The 18,536-nt window shown below is 40.6% G+C and overlaps 1 protein-coding gene across 3 annotated transcripts in view; it reads left to right on the top strand.

The window, feature by feature from the left end:
- Window positions 1–18,536, top strand: part of pdlim5b (PDZ and LIM domain 5b) — an 85,194-nt gene that overhangs the window by 41,114 nt on the left and 25,544 nt on the right. The window lies entirely within an intron of this gene.

The following is an 18,536-nucleotide window of genomic DNA, read 5'->3' as shown; positions in this document are numbered from 1 at the left end:
CCAACCAGCACATCGGGAGCAATTTGGGGTTCAGTGTCTTGCCCAAGGACACTTCGACATGTAGCCAGGAGGAGCCGGGATTCGAACCGCTGACCCATGGATCATTGGACGACCTTGCTCTACCTCTTGAGCCACAGTCGCCCCTTAGTAACTCTGAGAGTGTTCAAATGTAACATTTGTGTACTCTCACGGTTGAATTAACGCTGAGGATTTACCCCTTTCCAAACCTTTTCCCATAATGGTCAAAGTTCCCAATTCCCTGTTGCCTCCCTTCCCTCACAGTGAAATGTCACTGTTTGTGTTGATTGACAAGCCAGTGTATTAAATTCCCGGCGTGCTAGAAAGTTACTCATTCCCAGGGAGAGTCATGCCTGATTTATACTTGGTTCCGCCCTGTGTCGTGCCGCGCACCAAAAATGGCTTATCTACAAGCTCACAACGTGCTGCAACGCGATGCGTTGTGAGCTTGTAGATTTGTTGTGTGACACTGGCATGCAGCTAAGTATTAAGGAGCAGGACACTGTGACATCTGTGTTAAAGTGTATAGATCGACTTGTATACTAAATTAAATATCTCTCCTGCTTTTGCAGTGGGGAGATGCAGTTTTGTCACTATAGTAGACTGCCTGGTTAACTGTAGATTATTTAGCAGGAAAAAGCTGTTTTCCACAGCCATGTAATCCATCTCTCTGCATGTAATCGTTGCATGGTTTTCTTGTAGTGATATGCCAAGTCCTGTGTGGACGGAGGCCTTATAATCCACACTTCCCCTGGCATGGCATGTTGTTTAGATAACAAACACACTTTTGCGAGAGTATTAAATTCATATCAGGCAGTTTACATGAGTGATCGTCTTGAACCGCATATATTTTAACAACTGCTTACTGTTCTACCATACATAATACTTATATGGTGATTATAATACAGACAGCACTAGAAAGTCATCTGATAAAACGTTACTTAAATATTATTGAAACGAGCCAACTGTTGAAAGAGTAGTGTTAGAATTTTCTTTAGATACATAGGTAATTGTGGTATCAACTGGTTGGCTGGTAACAGCCAGGGTGTGTGTGTGTGTGTGTGTGTGTGTGTGTGAGTGAGAGAGAGAGAGAGAGAAAGAGAGCAGGGGCTTCTGTTAGCAGCCTCTTGATCACTCAGTCAGTTGCCATGTGCCAGACTGTTGCTCTTGGCTCTCAGATGCAGACAGCCAGGGTGGAAATGCGTCTGTCTGCGTTGCCTTCAGGCCTTTTCCTCCAGTCAGCCTCCTCATACTGGAACTGTGTGTGTGTGTGTGTGGGGGACGGGGACGGGGACGGGGGGTTGGGGGGGCGGTCGGAGAGACAGACAGACAGACAGACAGACAGACAGAGTGTGCAAGATGCATCTATCTCTCTCTCTCCTTTTCTCTTCAACTGTGATGAATACCAAACTCTACAGGTTATTTTATGGACCACCAATTATCCGAAAACTCTTGCAATTAAGCTAATCCTACCTTCTATTTACATCCTGCCCGTTGCAATACAACAGGGAATATTGTGTCAGGGAAGAGGAGTATTTACTTGTCCCCGGGAGAGGGGAAATTTCCTTTCTGCGTTCACCCAGCAGAAAGGAAAGGCTGCTCGCATGGCTCAGTTGAGTGTACAGGGGGAGCTGCTATAGGGGTTAAGGCCAGGGTCTTGCTCATAGGCACTTCGACACGTAGAATGGGCGAGCCGAGGGTCAAACTGGCAACCTTCCGATTCCTCAGCTACGGACACATTTATTAGCAGTAACAGTTTTATGGAACTGGGTCTGCAAATTGGGACTTGCTTGTTACCGTGTCAGTATTATTAACTTTTGCCATAATATTATTATAACAGCATCTGTAATCGAATTAAGCAAAGCATCCTGATTGGATTAAACGGAGGTCACTGAGGTGTGTCCTTGGTCTGAGCAGTGCCCATGGGAGTGGATCTGTACCCGGCCAACACAGGCTCAAAGAGTACCTGAAAGCCTGATTTATATATTAGCTAGTGTTTGTGCGCCAATAATAGCCGATCACAATGCATTGCGGTGTGACGTGTTGGGAGCTTCTAGATCTGCTATTTTCATATAAATGAAACATTTAAACCACCAGATATGGCAGAGAAATGAAGAGCCTGTGTCTGAAAAGCCTGTTATTATGGGTTTTGTGGATGAGCTGCCAAAATGTCATAACGTGCCTCATATTTCTTCGGGGCCTGGCATATCCATGTGAATCATTGCTTCCTTCTTTTTTTTTTACCCAAAGCCTAAAAAGAAAAATATTGTGAAGAAAATTATATGGGAGAAACATCTTCTAATCTATAATTCAATTGTTCCTAACTTCTATATTAGATTACATATCCTTACAGTTGTGTTGTACTGTATGCCCATTTATGCTGTTCCAACATCCTCATGCAGGGTCTGTGGCTGTCAGTTTAGGAATGCGCCTTATTAGGTGCCTGGATGATTTGTATAAAAGGTTTCATGAACATAGAAATATAAACATTTAAGCAGCTTGTGCCTCTGTTTTCCATGGTAATCAATCCTTTTTGGCACCTGGCTCCAATCAAGCCTCTTGCACAATAAATGGACTGACTAATACATTATGTTGATGGAGATACAACTAATTTAACATTTAACTCTAAACACAAATAGTGCTAAATAATGTAGCACGTATCATGTAGTAAAAGTGCTTTTTTTTCTGGGCCTGCTGGCATATGTACAGTAGGGGGACAAAGGATCTCCACTCCTGTCTGTTCTGGGCCAGTGTCTTTATAGAACCCCAGGTTTGACGGAGGGTCTTCAGCCCTCCTCCACTGCCCTACACCAGGTGTTCTTGTGTCGGCCTCTTTTACCTTTACCGTCTGGTGTCCAGTGAAAGGCAGTTTGGGTGATGTTGTCCAATCCATTTACACCGTCTTCTCATAAGGATGGTAGCCGCCATGTTTTCCTGTTTATACAGGCTAAGAAGGTGTTAATTGGAGATGGTTTGGGGCCAGAATATTCGCTGTATTTTCCGTGGGCTTTTGCTGTGGAAGGTTTGCAGTTTGTGGAGATCATTTTTTGTCGTTCTCCGACTCCAACATTCAGAACCATATACTGTAGCAGGGTATTTGGTATATAGGTGCTGCTATACAGCATCTATATTAAAGGTGTTAAATAGCACCTTTGTCTATAGTTGTGCTATACAAATTAAGTTGAATATGAGCCTAGACTAGAGCAGGGGTTCTCAACCTTTTTGGCCGGGGACCCCCGGAAATGCTTTGTCAATGTCTCGGGACCCCCGCCCCGCCCCGCCCCCTCCCGACCCCCAATATAGATTGACTGCTACAATAACCTTAATAATAGAGACAATACACCATAAATAAATACTGAAACCAGATATGATCATTAGGGAAGGTGCATGTACTATATGTAAACTCTTAATTTCCTTTTTCCAGCCATTCAGTCCACGGGTTGAGAACCCCTGGACTAGAGTATAAAGAAGTCTTTACAGGTTATGTGTATGGCAGTGCTGCTACAGTACTGTATGTAAGAACAGCTGAAGATAGAACCACCATTTTCAGCCATTGTTTTTATTCGTAATCACATTTCATTTGGAAGAAGACACTAGAGCTGAGGTAAAAAAAACGCTAGTACCGTCCTATACCTAGGAGGCTGTGTGTCATCATGGGGGGGGGGGAGCAGCTAGTGATTTGTAGCTTGCAAAGCAGCAGGACACACATGGCCTCATGGCCTGGCTGTAACTATCTGATCATAGTGTGTAGAGATATGCGGGCCCATTTCATGCACTGTATACCTCTCAATCTCCTGCCCCACCCGCAGCTGTCTATGTCAGTACAAGCATGTACGCACCATGTGAGTTGGAGACAGGCACGCGCACGCACACACACACACACACACACACACACACACACACACACACATACACGCATACACCCACCCGCGCTCGTGCATACATTATATACATATAAGGCACATATCTTTGGTGTCAGAGCTGATCAGCAGGAGACCTGGCTGGCTTGAAAGAGGACAGGATAGCAGTGATGTAGATTTGGGGCTGAGCAGAGCAGATGTTCACACAGGACCACCCTGACTCACTTCATTGTTTGTTCAGTTTGCTCTGAGAACAGACAGACAGAGTCACAATCCCACCCAGCTGCCCCCTCTGGTCCGCTGATGGCAGATATACTGTGGCTTATTATAGACTGGTTCTTGTTTTTAATGGAAAGTGCCGGTTTGATCCCGTAGCCTGTGCTTTCGCTGTTTTCCTAGGCTATAGAGCATGTTGTTTTTTTCTTCATGTAAGTTCCATAATAACACTATTAAAGTACATGTACACTGGAAAATAAGGTCACACATGCCATGATGTACTGTAAATGGGAAAGATTACCCACAAGTGCAGGCACGTTTTTAAAATGACATCAGCATCTGGTGAGTTTGGTAACAGCCAGGGTGGGGCTCCACGATTAGTGTAAGGCTGTTATTCAGTAAAATCCTAAGTGTCCAGTTTTAAATCTTAGAGAATAGAGACTACATTTTGTACACTCTCACATTTATAAATGGATAAATTAACAGAGTATGTGAGCGTGTAGTTGCTCTGCCTCAAGTAAGCCACAAAGAAAAAGCGTGAGATAGCTGGCTGTTCTACAGTACCTAATATGGCAAAGGGAAGGGAGGATGCCAGAGGACATGCCCATGTCCGAGGAGTATGTTGAAGGAGAGGTCAACATGACGCAGAACAAGTTCTAAGCACTGGAAGTATAGAGGCAAACTGGAGCCGGAGGTTTGATGACATTCATTGAAGTTTATAAGGGCCAGCTGGCCAAGCGTATATATATATATATACACGCAATATTTTTTATTTTATTTTATTATTGCAACTTCAGTCGAATAATCTGTTAACCCATTGAGACCTGGAACGCATCCATGTCACGTTAGCGTTTAACCACATTAACCATTAAAGAATTAAAGAACACATATCACACAACATTCATTGTTTTGTGATCTTACTGTGCTCTTTAGATGCCTCAATAAAATGACAAAGTGTGCGCAAAACAAGAGCTTAGAAAGTGTGTCTCCTGGCCCAATTATTTGACAAAGATCACAATAACTCAAAGATCATATTTATACATAAGCTTGTCCACTCAGCTCTCATTGACTTCAATGCATTCATGCATCAAACATCCATCAAACATTTGCCTCTATTCACAGTTAATAGAATGGATACAGTTCAAACGAAGGTACAGAATTACAGATCAATACAAAACTGCTACGAGGATGAGAGAGGAGAGAAAGAGAGTGAGTGAGACTGACTCACAGATTGGTGGATTGATTGAGGGTGACCTTCACAAGAGGAGGATGCAGTGTTATGGGTGCAGGGGTTAGTGGGCTGCCCTCTGTCACACAGGGATGCATAAAGCATCTTAGCTTAGGGGACAGACAAAACCACCTCCCTGTCATGGAGGTGATAAAACTGTAACATCTGTTTTGACCAGCTCAGTGGCCTTGTGGTTAGAGTGTCCGCCCTGAGACTGGGAGGTCGGGGTTCAATCCCTGGCCTGGTCATACCAAAGACTCTAAAAATGGGACCCAGTGCCTCCCTGCTTGACACTCAGCATCAAGGGTTGGATTGGGGGTAAGTCCCTGCGACATACTAGCGTCATGTCCAGGGGGTGTACTTGTACATCAAGCTGCCTCACGCTACAGAAACAGGAGATAGGCTCCTGCCCTATGGGCCTCATGGCTCGGCAAGGCTACTTACTTACTTTTACCTCTGTCACACAGGTATGCATAAAGCATCTTAGCTTAGGGGACAGACAAAACCACCTCCCTGTCATGGAGGTGATGAAACTGTAACATCTGTTTTGATCATGAGTATAAATCTGATGTTTTCCACACTATTACACACCAGGCTAGGCACAGACACACACAAAGAGACACACACAGATATGCACACACATACGATAGAAGAAAGATAGGAAGGAAGATTGGATAAATAGGACTCTGTGTGTTTGTTTGTCAATTGTATTGTAGTACTGTACTGCCATTAGGCCACGGTGCTAATGAAAATGATATTCTTAATTTGTTTGGTTAGGGTATATTTTCATTTAACTCTTTGGTTCTTGGCATGATTAATCAACAGTGTGAAGGCAACATTTACATTTATCTCATTAAGTTATATCCAACATTAATCTTGCCTCAAGAGATACAGTAGAACCATTTTCCTTGAAATATAAAATGATTGTTTCCCCGTATATTTATTTTTCCTAATATGGATGTAAAGCGTACAAGCAGCACCCGGGCCGGTAGCTATAGTGCTGCCTGCCTGCGTTCCTCTGGCTGATTGTCGTGTGGAAAGAGGCTTTATGCTCATTTTACAAATCAACATTACAAAATTAGATCTCAGGAGAGGCAAGAATATCGATATTCCAGAGCTCACACTGACATCTCTTTGAAATCCAAGAGAGAGCGAGTGGATGATTGAGAGGAATTAGGATCCAGCGTAAATTGAGCCGACATTAGGGAAACATACCAGAGTAATAGAGCATAATCTGTTTTCCCACATGTGTCTACCACCATACCGTATGCCTGGCTGACTCTGTGGCATTGAGCTCCCAGCCAGATACATACAGATCATCTGTTAGAGCCTCCAGAGTTTAACCACCATACCGAATGCCTGGCTGACTCTGTGGCATTGAGCTCCCAGCCAGATACATGCCACCATACTGTATACCTGGCTGTATACCAGATACATGCCACCATACTGTATACCAGATACATGCCACCATACTGTATACCAGATACATGCCACCATACTGTATACCAGATACATGCCACCATACTGTATACCAGATACATGCCACCATACTGTATACCAGATACATACTGTATACCAGATACATACTGTATACCAGATACATCCCACCATACTGTATACCAGATACATACCACCATACTGTATACCAGATACATACTGTATACCAGATACATACCACCATACTGTATACCAGATACATACTGTATACCAGATACATACTGTATACCAGATACATACTGTATACCAGATACATGCCACCATACTGTATACCAGATACATACTGTATACCAGATACATACCACCATACTGTATACCAGATACATACTGTATACCAGATACATACCACCATACTGTATACCAGATACATGCCACCATACTGTATACCAGATACATACTGTATACCAGATACATACTGTATACCAGATACATGCCACCATACTGTATACCAGATACATACTGTATACCAGATACATACCACCATACTGTATACCAGATACATACTGTATACCAGATACATACTGTATACCAGATACATACCACCATACTGTATACCAGATACATACTGTATACCAGATACATACCACCATACTGTATACCAGATACATACCACCATACTGTATACCAGATACATACCACCATACTGTATACCAGATACATACCACCATACTGTATACCAGATACATACCACCATACTGTATACCAGATACATACTGTATACCAGATACATACTGTATACCAGATACATACTGTATACCAGATACATACTGTATACCAGATACATACCACCATACTGTATACCAGATACATACCACCATACTGTATACCAGATACATACCACCATACTGTATACCAGATACATACCACCATACTGTATACCAGATACATGCCACCATACTGTATACCAGATACATACTGTATACCAGATACATACCACCATACTGTATACCAGATACATACTGTATACCAGATACATACTGTATACCAGATACATGCCACCATACTGTATACCAGATACATACTGTATACCAGATACATACCACCATACTGTATACCAGATACATACTGTATACCAGATACATACTGTATACCAGATACATACCACCATACTGTATACCAGATACATACCACCATACTGTATACCAGATACATACTGTATACCAGATACATACCACCATACTGTATACCAGATACATACCACCATACTGTATACCAGATACATACTGTATACCAGATACATACTGTATACCAGATACATACTGTATACCAGATACATACCACCATACTGTATACCAGATACATACCACCATACTGTATACCAGATACATACTGTATACCAGATACATACTGTATACCAGATACATACTGTATACCAGATACATACTGTATACCAGATACATACCACCATACTGTATACCAGATACATACTGTATACCAGATACATACTGTATACCAGATACATACTGTATACCAGATACATACCACCATACTGTATACCAGATACATACTGTATACCAGATACATACTGTATACCAGATACATACTGTATACCAGATACATACCACCATACTGTATACCAGATACATACTGTATACCAGATACATACTGTATACCAGATACATACTGTATACCAGATACATACCACCATACTGTATACCAGATACATACTGTATACCAGATACATACCACCATACTGTATACCAGATACATACTGTATACCAGATACATGCCACCATACTGTATACCAGATACATACTGTATACCAGATACATACCACCATACTGTATACCAGATACATACTGTATACCAGATACATACCACCATACTGTATACCAGATACATACTGTATACCAGATACATACCACCATACTGTATACCAGATACATACTGTATACCAGATACATACCACCATACTGTATACCAGATACATACTGTATACCAGATACATACCACCATACTGTATACCAGATACATACTGTATACCAGATACATACCACCATACTGTATACCAGATACATACCACCATACTGTATACCAGATACATACTGTATACCAGATACATGCCACCATACTGTATACCAGATACATACCACCATACTGTATACCAGATACATACCACCATACTGTATACCAGATACATACCACCATACTGTATACCAGATACATACTGTATACCAGATACATACCACCATACTGTATACCAGATACATACTGTATACCAGATACATACTGTATACCAGATACATGCCACCATACTGTATACCAGATACATGCCACCATACTGTATACCAGATACATACTGTATACCAGATACATACCACCATACTGTATACCAGATACATACCACCATACTGTATACCAGATACATACTGTATACCAGATACATGCCACCATACTGTATACCAGATACATACCACCATACTGTATACCAGATACATGCCACCATACTGTATACCAGATACATACTGTATACCAGATACATACCACCATACTGTATACCAGATACATACTGTATACCAGATACATACCACCATACTGTATACCAGATACATACTGTATACCAGATACATACCACCATACTGTATACCAGATACATGCCACCATACTGTATACCAGATACATACTGTATACCAGATACATACCACCATACTGTATACCAGATACATACTGTATACCAGATACATACTGTATACCAGATACATGCCACCATACTGTATACCAGATACATACCACCATACTGTATACCAGATACATACTGTATACCAGATACATACCACCATACTGTATACCAGATACATACCACCATACTGTATACCAGATACATACTGTATACCAGATACATACTGTATACCAGATACATACACCATACTGTATGCCAGATACATACCACCATACTGTATACCAGATACATACTGTATACCAGATACATACTGTATACCAGATACATACTGTATGCCAGATACATACCACCATACTGTATACCAGATACATACTGTATACCAGATACATACTGTATACCAGATACATACTGTATGCCAGATACATACCACCATACTGTATACCAGATACATACTGTATACCAGATACATACTGTATGCCAGATACATACCACCATACTGTATACCAGATACATACTGTATACCAGATACATACTGTATACCAGATACATACTGTATGCCAGATACATACCACCATACTGTATACCAGATACATACTGTATACCAGATACATACTGTATACCAGATACATACACCATACTGTATACCAGATACATGCCACCATACTGTATACCAGATACATACTGTATACCAGATACATACCACCATACTGTATACCAGATACATACTGTATACCAGATACATACACCATACTGTATACCAGATACATACACCATACTGTATACCAGATACATACTGTATACCAGATACATACCACCATACTGTATACCAGATACATACTGTATACCAGATACATACTGTATACCAGATACATACTGTATGCCAGATACATACCACCATACTGTATACCAGATACATACTGTATACCAGATACATACTGTATGCCAGATACATACCACCATACTGTATACCAGATACATACTGTATACCAGATACATACTGTATACCAGATACATACTGTATGCCAGATACATACCACCATACTGTATACCAGATACATACTGTATACCAGATACATACTGTATACCAGATACATACACCATACTGTATACCAGATACATGCCACCATACTGTATACCAGATACATACTGTATACCAGATACATACCACCATACTGTATACCAGATACATACTGTATACCAGATACATACACCATACTGTATACCAGATACATGCCACCATACTGTATACCAGATACATACTGTATACCAGATACATACACCATACTGTATACCAGATACATGCCACCATACTGTATACCAGATACATACTGTATACCAGATACATACCACCATACTGTATACCAGATACATACACCATACTGTATACCAGATACATACCACCATACTGTATACCAGATACATACTGTATACCAGATACATACCACCATACTGTATACCAGATACATACTGTATACCAGATACATACTGTATACCAGATACATACCACCATACTGTATACCAGATACATACTGTATACCAGATACATACCACCATACTGTATACCAGATACATACTGTATACCAGATACATACCACCATACTGTATACCAGATACATACCACCATACTGTATACCAGATACATACCACCATACTGTATACCAGATACATACACCATACTGTATACCAGATACATACCACCATACTGTATACCAGATACATACACCATACTGTATACCAGATACATACCACCATACTGTATACCAGATACATACACCATACTGTATACCAGATACATACCACCATACTGTATACCAGATACATACCACCATACTGTATACCAGATACATACCACCATACTGTATACCAGATACATACCACCATACTGTATACCAGATACATACACCATACTGTATACCAGATACATACCACCATACTGTATACCAGATACATACCACCATACTGTATACCAGATACATACCACCATACTGTATACCAGATACATACCACCATACTGTATACCAGATACATACCACCATACTGTATACCAGATACATACACCATACTGTATACCAGATACATACCACCATACTGTATACCAGATACATGCCACCATACTGTATACCAGATACATACACCATACTGTATACCAGATACATACCACCATACTGTATACCAGATACATACTGTATACCAGATACATACCACCATACTGTATACCAGATACATACTGTATACCAGATACATACCACCATACTGTATACCAGATACATACTGTATACCAGATACATACCACCATACTGTATACCAGATACATACTGTATACCAGATACATACCACCATACTGTATACCAGATACATACCACCATACTGTATACCAGATACATACTGTATACCAGATACATACCACCATACTGTATACCAGATACATACCACCATACTGTATACCAGATACATACACCATACTGTATACCAGATACATACCACCATACTGTATACCAGATACATACACCATACTGTATACCAGATACATACCACCATACTGTATACCAGATACATACTGTATACCAGATACATACACCATACTGTATACCAGATACATACACCATACTGTATACCAGATACATACCACCATACTGTATACCAGATACATACTGTATACCAGATACATACTGTATACCAGATACATACCACCATACTGTATACCAGATACATACTGTATACCAGATACATGCCACCATACTGTATACCAGATACATACTGTATACCAGATACATACTGTATACCAGATACATACTGTATACCAGATACATACCACCATACTGTATACCAGATACATACCACCATACTGTATACCAGATACATACTGTATACCAGATACATACTGTATACCAGATACATACTGTATACCAGATACATACTGTATACCAGATACATACCACCATACTGTATACCAGATACATACTGTATACCAGATACATACTGTATACCAGATACATACTGTATACCAGATACATACCACCATACTGTATACCAGATACATACTGTATACCAGATACATACTGTATACCAGATACATACTGTATACCAGATACATACCACCATACTGTATACCAGATACATACTGTATACCAGATACATACTGTATACCAGATACATACTGTATACCAGATACATACCACCATACTGTATACCAGATACATACTGTATACCAGATACATACCACCATACTGTATACCAGATACATACTGTATACCAGATACATACTGTATACCAGATACATACCACCATACTGTATACCAGATACATACTGTATACCAGATACATACCACCATACTGTATACCAGATACATACTGTATACCAGATACATACCACCATACTGTATACCAGATACATACTGTATACCAGATACATACCACCATACTGTATACCAGATACATACTGTATACCAGATACATACCACCATACTGTATACCAGATACATACCACCATACTGTATACCAGATACATACTGTATACCAGATACATGCCACCATACTGTATACCAGATACATACCACCATACTGTATACCAGATACATACCACCATACTGTATACCAGATACATACCACCATACTGTATACCAGATACATACTGTATACCAGATACATACCACCATACTGTATACCAGATACATACTGTATACCAGATACATACTGTATACCAGATACATGCCACCATACTGTATACCAGATACATGCCACCATACTGTATACCAGATACATACTGTATACCAGATACATACCACCATACTGTATACCAGATACATACCACCATACTGTATACCAGATACATACTGTATACCAGATACATGCCACCATACTGTATACCAGATACATACCACCATACTGTATACCAGATACATGCCACCATACTGTATACCAGATACATACTGTATACCAGATACATACCACCATACTGTATACCAGATACATACTGTATACCAGATACATACCACCATACTGTATACCAGATACATACTGTATACCAGATACATACCACCATACTGTATACCAGATACATGCCACCATACTGTATACCAGATACATACTGTATACCAGATACATACCACCATACTGTATACCAGATACATACTGTATACCAGATACATACTGTATACCAGATACATGCCACCATACTGTATACCAGATACATACCACCATACTGTATACCAGATACATACTGTATACCAGATACATACCACCATACTGTATACCAGATACATACCACCATACTGTATACCAGATACATACTGTATACCAGATACATACTGTATACCAGATACATACACCATACTGTATGCCAGATACATACCACCATACTGTATACCAGATACATACTGTATACCAGATACATACTGTATACCAGATACATACTGTATGCCAGATACATACCACCATACTGTATACCAGATACATACTGTATACCAGATACATACACCATACTGTATACCAGATACATACTGTATACCAGATACATACCACCATACTGTATACCAGATACATACTGTATACCAGATACATACCACCATACTGTATACCAGATACATACTGTATACCAGATACATACCACCATACTGTATACCAGATACATACCACCATACTGTATACCAGATACATACACCATACTGTATACCAGATACATACCACCATACTGTATACCAGATACATACACCATACTGTATACCAGATACATACCACCATACTGTATACCAGATACATACTGTATACCAGATACATACACCATACTGTATACCAGATACATACACCATACTGTATACCAGATACATACCACCATACTGTATACCAGATACATACTGTATACCAGATACATACTGTATACCAGATACATACCACCATACTGTATACCAGATACATACTGTATACCAGATACATGCCACCATACTGTATACCAGATACATGCCACCATACTGTATACCAGATACATACTGTATACCAGATACATGCCACCATACTGTATACCAGATACATACTGTATACCAGATACATGCCACCATACTGTATACCAGATACATACTGTATACCAGATACATGCCACCATACTGTATACCAGATACATACTGTATACCAGATACATACTGTATACCAGATACATACTGTATACCAGATACATACCACCATACTGTATACCAGATACATACTGTATACCAGATACATGCCACCATACTGTATACCAGATACATACTGTATACCAGATACATGCCACCATACTGTATACCAGATACATACCACCATACTGTATACCAGATACATACTGTATACCAGATACATACTGTATACCAGATACATACCACCATACTGTATACCAGATACATGCCACCATACTGTATACCAGATACATACTGTATACCAGATACATACTGTATACCAGATACATACCACCATACTGTATACCAGATACATGCCACCATACTGTATACCAGATACATACTGTATACCAGATACATACCACCATACTGTATACCAGATACATACCACCATACTGTATACCAGATACATACCACCATACTGTATACCAGATACATGCCACCATACTGTATACCAGATACATACTGTATACCAGATACATGCCACCATACTGTATACCAGATACATACTGTATACCAGATACATACCACCATACTGTATACCAGATACATACCACCATACTGTATACCAGATACATGCCACCATACTGTATACCAGATACATACTGTATACCAGATACATACTGTATACCAGATACATACCACCATACTGTATACCAGATACATACTGTATACCAGATACATACTGTATACCAGATACATGCCACCATACTGTATACCAGATACATACCACCATACTGTATACCAGATACATACTGTATACCAGATACATACCACCATACTGTATACCAGATACATACTGTATACCAGATACATGCCACCATACTGTATACCAGATACATACCACCATACTGTATACCAGATACATACTGTATACCAGATACATGCCACCATACTGTATACCAGATACATACTGTATACCAGATACATACCACCATACTGTATACCAGATACATACTGTATACCAGATACATACTGTATACCAGATACATACCACCATACTGTATACCAGATACATACTGTATACCAGATACATACTGTATACCAGATACATACCACCATACTGTATACCAGATACATACTGTATACCAGATACATACTGTATACCAGATACATACCACCATACTGTATACCAGATACATACTGTATACCAGATACATACCACCATACTGTATACCAGATACATACCACCATACTGTATACCAGATACATACTGTATACCAGATACATACCACCATACTGTATACCAGATACATACCACCATACTGTATACCAGATACATACTGTATACCAGATACATACCACCATACTGTATACCAGATACATACTGTATACCAGATACATGCCACCATACTGTATACCAGATACATACCACCATACTGTATACCAGATACATACTGTATACCAGATACATACTGTATACCAGATACATACCACCATACTGTATACCAGATACATACCACCATACTGTATACCAGATACATACTGTATACCAGATACATACCACCATACTGTATACCAGATACATACTGTATACCAGATACATACTGTATACCAGATACATACCACCATACTGTATACCAGATACATACTGTATACCAGATACATGCCACCATACTGTATACCAGATACATACCACCATACTGTATACCAGATACATACTGTATACCAGATACATACTGTATACCAGATACATGCCACCATACTGTATACCAGATACATACCACCATACTGTATACCAGATACATACTGTATACCAGATACATACCACCATACTGTATACCAGATACATACTGTATACCAGATACATACTGTATACCAGATACATACTGTATACCAGATACATGCCACCATACTGTATACCAGATACATACCACCATACTGTATACCAGATACATGCCACCATACTGTATACCAGATACATACTGTATACCAGATACATACCACCATACTGTATACCAGATACATACTGTATACCAGATACATACTGTATACCAGATACATACCACCATACTGTATACCAGATACATACTGTATACCAGATACATACTGTATACCAGATACATACCACCATACTGTATACCAGATACATACTGTATACCAGATACATACCACCATACTGTATACCAGATACATACTGTATACCAGATACATACTGTATACCAGATACATGCCACCATACTGTATACCAGATACATACACCATACTGTATACCAGATACATACTGTATACCAGATACATGCCACCATACTGTATACCAGAGACATGCCACCATACTGTATACCAGATACATACTGTATACCAGATACATGCCACCATACTGTATACCAGATACATACCACCATACTGTATACCAGATACATGCCACCATACTGTATACCAGATACATGCCACCATACTGTATACCAGATACATGCCACCATACTGTATACCAGATACATACTGTATACCAGATACATACAGATCATCTGTTAGAGCCTCCAGAGTTTAGTCGTGGGTTCTTGCAATGGCAGCTCGGCAGTACACTGTAGAAATGTTCTTTTTTTGTCATGCTTTGCTTTGCCTTTCCACACCTGCAGCACCACATCCCTCCCACCCCCATCTCCCCTCTGTCTCCTGTCTCCCTGCCCACACTCCCTCCCACCCCCATCTCCCCTCTGTCTCCTGTCTCCCTGCCCACACTCCCTCCCACCCCCATCTCCCCCTCTGTCTCCTGTCTCCCACCCCCATCTCCCCTCTGTCTCCTGTCTCCCTGCCCACACTCCCTCCCACCCCCATCTCCCCCTCTGTCTCCTGTCTCCCACCCCCATCTCCCCTCTGTCTCCTGTCTCCCTGCCCACACTCCCTCCCACCCCCATCTCCCCTCTGTCTCCTGTCTCCCTGCCCACACTCCCTCCCACCCCCATCTCCCCTCTGTCTCCTGTCTCCCTGCAGCACTACATCCCTCCCACCCCCATCTCCCCTCTGTCTCCTGTCTCCCTGCCCACACTCCCTCCCAGACAGACTGCCTGCCTGTCTCTCTGTCTCCTGTCTCCCTGCCCACACTCCCTCCCAGACAGACTGCCTGCCTGTCTCTCTGTCTCCTGTCTCCCTGCCCACACTCCCTCCCAGACAGACTGCCTGCCTGTCTCTCTGTCTCCTGTCTCCCTGCCCACACTCCCTCCCAGACTGCCTGCCTGCCTGTCTCTCTCAGATGTTTGTCCAGGTAGTGCAATATGCTGTCAGTCCGTCCAGCGAGGCATGACTAATGGTGTCTTCTATACCGTACAGCAGCTTCCCGTTATACCCGCAAGGTCCATTTAGTTTCACTGTATGCTGAAAGCACTTGAGGGGAGACGTAAGACGAGGCCCTATAGGGCACGTGGTTCTCAAAGCGTGTGACATACGTACGTACGCAGAGTAAGAACCAACGTTTCGGCAGTACAACTCCCTGAAGAAGGCAGTTGTACTGCCGAAACGTTGGTTCTTACTCTGCATCCTAATAAATAATCGGCTCTTTGGCTATCAGTGTGCAGCCACTCTTTTGTCTTTTTAAGACTTAACTCTTTAGTTCAACAAAATCAAAACATAACATTCTATGGCGATAACTAGCGAATATGCCTACTAGTTCTTTATACACCAAAGATTCCAATAATAATAGGCCTACCTGTAACTGTGTTTCTTTTCCCTTTTTACCTCCTTTATGATGAATTCCTGTTCTGTCTATAGAAGTGTCTATTTGTACGTCTCTAAATGTTTTGATGATTTGAACATGGTGGACCCTATTGGAAACAAGTGTAATGCTTAATTGGGTCGTCCACTCACAGTTAACAGCCTTTGTATTGAGTTTGTGCTTGAAATGTACTGTAATTCTGCAAACTGTTAATAAATTCTTCAATCAATCAATCAATCAAACTAAGTTAGCTAGATTGATTCATCATAGACAGATTAACATATCTGTTACCGTGGAGATA

Source organism: Electrona antarctica, assembly GCF_951216825.1.
Source record: "Electrona antarctica genome assembly, chromosome: 16".
Classification (NCBI taxonomy): Eukaryota; Metazoa; Chordata; class Actinopteri; order Myctophiformes; family Myctophidae; genus Electrona; species Electrona antarctica.
The sequence above is the reverse complement of the archived record's forward strand: the minus strand, read 5'-3'. Positions and strand labels throughout refer to the sequence as shown.